We start from the raw sequence: 4,548 nt of genomic DNA, 5'->3' as shown, positions 1-4,548 counted from the left end.
GAGACAAATATTTGACAAATATTCCAAAAATTGTCCAATTTTCTAACAATTTTGTGTTGCACTTCTTTGATTATAAGTCTTGGATTTCATCTTTTTAATCACTAATAGTAATGTAATTAGTCTTTAGAGTTTAGGGTTTAGGGTTTAGGGGTTAGGGTTTAAAGTTGTCATTTGCGAGGGAATTGCTATGATTTGAGTGATTTGCGATGGATTTGCGATTAATTGGCTTTATATCTAGCAACTCAGTCGCAAATTTGTCGCAAACCTTGAATATCTAATTTATAAAAACCATCAAAATAATTTTAAAAGTTAGTAAAATTAACTTTGAAGTATATTACAAGGTCCAATGTCTCATCAGACTCTTTTCTATCATCTTTTTAATCATTAATAGTAATGTATTTCTGAATAATTCACCTTATGAATACATTCAAATGTATTTCAGAATAATTATATTAAGTTTTGTAATATTTATAAAAAAAATTAATTTCCTAATTTTCCAATTGATTTACTATGGCTTTTGCAAGTTACTCGCATGTCCATAGCAATTTTGCTATGGATTATGTTTTCGCAAATGTGTCGCAATATTGCGATTGATTTGCGAGAGAGGTGACCTTCCCTGCGAATTCGTCGCAAATACCTCACAAATGAGCAGCAGATTTGCGACGACCAGCTTCCTCGCAAGTTTGCGAGGGATATGCTAGGGATTTTTTGTTTCTCGTACTTTCCTCACAAATCCATCGCAAATTTGCGAGAACTGTAATCCGTCGCAACTCGCCCTCGCAAAAGGCGTGTTTTCTTGTAGTGTCCTGGTCATTTGTCTCTGCTTCGACGTTGGTCTCAACTCTAACCTGATCCTCATCATCTGAATCCTCCATTATTCCCGACAACATATTCATCACTTGGTTCCTAGTTTCCTCCCTTTCTCCCTCCGGTACCTCATCTGGAACTATCACAGTCACGCCGCGTCCATCTATGGTGATCAGGATCTGGCTTGGTATTTTGAACTCCCTCGAATCTGACTGATAATCCCATCTGTTCCCCTCATTCGCATCCTCTCCCAAACACTCGGAAGGATCAGACTCAATAGACTTATCTACTTCCTCCCCATTTTCTTCTTCTCCCAAACATTCGAAAGGATCGGTCTCAACACGCTGATCCAATACCTCTTCAAAACTATCCATCAAACCATCAAGACTCCAATTATCTGGGTCGCATGGGTACTTTCCGACTTAGTCGAAAGATATCCGTTACGGTGACTTGGCTCCTTTTGCCCCAGACCTTGACCCCCTGAACCATTCCCGCCATTCACGCTACCTGAAGACATCTACACCACAACACAGAAGCTGCTAGTTAAGTCAGGCTCACTCATAACTAAAAAAGCAACAACCGGTTACTAAAGTGTTGTTTGCGACATATTTACTCGATAAAACCGATTGAAAAGCCCAAGTGTTCGCATGCATCAAGCCCGCTATGATACCTCCGTTGTAACGCCCCCAAAATGTCCTACGGCCGGACAAACTGCACACCGGTCCAGAGACGCCACGTTGAGTACAACTGCCAGCGACCCTTCCGAGGTTCAACCAACAAATTAGGACCCTCAGCCTTGGGACGTTACAACTCTCTACTTTACATGGTTTAGACAACCTTAGCATTTTTAGATCCTTAACCTTAGGAATTTACATTTAGGCCGTTTAGGGTGCTGCATTGTTGCATTTGTGCATTTTAGATGCAAACATGTGCTTTGGAGCCCAAAAAGGGGAAGAATGAGGTAAAACCCGAACGTTTAGCCGAAGGAGTGATCGTGCGAGAAGAACAGTCTGAACCTTAACCCGATCAAAGAGGATTTGAGCGCAGGAAGAACAAACCAAAGCCCTACCCAAGGATCTACCCGACTCGAATCTCGTCCACAGCCTCGAGTAGACCTTTCGGGCAGAACTGAGCGGCTAGGTCAAAGGGGTTTCCATATATAAACCCCCTTCCATTTTCTCCCCCTAGGAAGCCGTAGACACTCAGAAAGACCCAGAGAGCGAGAGCTTCTGAGAGAAAATAGAGCGATTTACATTTTCAGCTTTGTTAGGATGTTATTTTCTACTTCTTTTAGCTACTTTTTCGTTTGTGATTCTGTACTTTCTACTACTTCAGTTTTACTTTCAATTCAATGCAACATTCATTCATTTGTGTTTTTGTATCGTTTGCTATGAGATCTGAGTAGGGAATTAAAGTTTCAAAGGATGGGATAGGCGAGTAGTTGTTCTTGATCGATTAGGGTGTCTTAACTTGATTGTTTTTATGAAAATTCCTTTCTAGATTGGTATGCTTAATGCTAGTTTCAGACCGAGAGGTTGAGATTAGATCTAGGATGTTTTGCCATCGAGAGATGTTTGTTGAAATGCTTGAACCAACCAATGCTAGAGATTTACTCACTTAGCCTAAGAGGTTAGATGTGTAAGAAGTTTATTGACAATAATGAATCGGATTTTAATGCATGCTTAGTCATATTTCTCAACGAGACTTGGGTAGGGGAGTGATTAAGGTTCATTGTTTCTATCACGAGAGTGTTTTTGCAAGGTTTAGAGATTCATTGTCGAGGGAATGCTTTGCTTGAGGCATGTGAGACATCCCAAATTGATCATGAGCACTTCTGAGTCGATTAACCCACCCTTAGGTGCTTTTGTACTTGATTGTTTAAGCTTTTATCTATAACTCGACCTGTTACCCTCGTGTATACCCTCGAGTTGTTATCTTTGTGTTCTTGATTTCTTTTGTCACCCGATTACCCAATCGATCCGGCACCCGAATGCTAGCATCGTGTGTTTAGGTCCTGTGGTTCTTACTTTATTTACCTTTTTTGTTTACTTTAGGTTGATAGTAAAAAACCCATTATATTGTTTGGCTCGACTTGCACTGTTCTGATTATATTTTATCTTATAACATCACAACCATTTGGATTGATAACCCTTTGTACTACAACAGCATAGGGAATTGATACCATGGGTGAAAATCCTGTTATCAATTTGGCGTTGTTGCCATTTGGTTGAATTTTAATTGTTACATTTAAGATTTCGGCACTTGCTAGATCAAGTTATTTGTTATTTATCTCACAAGATTCAGTACTATTTTGTTTACTTTTGTGTTTCGTTGTTTTGCATTTCAGGAACAACCCGAGGACCCACCCAACCCGTCACCCAATCACCTGGATCGAGTTGGCCTTCGTGTACCCACTCAGATAACTAATTGTACATGCAAACACGATCCAAGGGTAGACAACACTTGAGTCCCTTCATCGATAACATTGACAGACCAAGGTTAGCAGAATGCGGGAGCAACTTACCAGCGGCTAGTCAACAGGATGTTCGCCGAGAAACTCGGAAAGACCATGGAAGTCTACATAGACAACATGCTCGTCAAATCATAGCGTGCTAGCAAACATATCACCCATCTCCGGCAATGCTTTGATACTCTGACTAAGTACGGGATGAAATTGAATCCAGCCAAGTGCACCTTCACAATCAAATCAGGGGAGTTTCTCACCTACCTGGTAACTCGGAGAGGCATTGAAGAAAATCCGAACCAAATCAAGGTGATCATCGACCTACCATCACCAAGGAATGCCAAAGGTACAACGATTAACCGAACGAATCGCCGCCCTGAATCGCTTTATATCCAGGTCGACGGACAAGTGCCTGCCATTTTATCAATTCCTCGAGACGAAAGGGAAGTTCGAATGGAACGATGCTTGCCACAACGCGTTCAGTTAATGGAAGAGCTACTTATCAAGGCCCCCGGTGCTTGAAAAGCCAGAGCTCGCCGAAGTCTTGTTCCTTTACATCGCGGTTTCTGCATCAGTGGTCAGTGGAGTGCTCGTCAAAGACGACCGTGGAGAACAACGACTTATCTTCTATATAAGCAAGTTCCTCGACGACGCTGAGACTCGTTACCCGACAGTCGAGAAGGCCGCCTTGGCAGTCGTCACGTCGGCGAGAAAACTCCGACCATATTTCCAGTCACACACCATCGCCGTCCTGTCCAAACAGCCCTTGCAAACTATATTGCACAGTCTGAATTAGTCCAGACGATTAACTAAGTGGGCAATCAAGCTCAGTGAGTATGATATCGAGTTACGCACCCGCCCATCCGCTAAGTCCCAAGTTTTGGCCGACTTCTTAATTAAACTACCTTTAGAGGGAGCCGAGCCGACGTCCACCGATCCATTAGATGGACAGTGGACCCTGCATGTTGATGGCGCGTCCTCTCACTTATGCCGTGGGAATTCGATTAACATCTCCGACCGGGGAAATTTTGGAATATTCATTCCACCTTCGGTTGCAGGCAACCAATAATGTCACCGAGTACGAAGCGCTCATCGTGGGGTCAAGCTCCCTAGCGGAATACAAATCAAGCAAATCCGAGCTTTATGCGATTCTCAACTCGTCACCAACCAGTATAGTGGCGAATACGATACTAAAAGCGAGCCAATGGCTGCTTACCTCGACGTCGTTAGGATCCTGCCCAAGCGTTTCAACGAATTTGAACTCATAAAGATCCCCA

The sequence above is a fragment of the Camelina sativa genome, chromosome 12 (genome assembly GCF_030686135.1).
Source record: "Camelina sativa cultivar CO46 ecotype springtype chromosome 12, ASM3068613v1".
In the NCBI taxonomy this organism is placed as follows: Eukaryota; Viridiplantae; Streptophyta; class Magnoliopsida; order Brassicales; family Brassicaceae; genus Camelina; species Camelina sativa.
The sequence above is the reverse complement of the archived record's forward strand: the minus strand, read 5'-3'. Positions refer to the sequence as shown.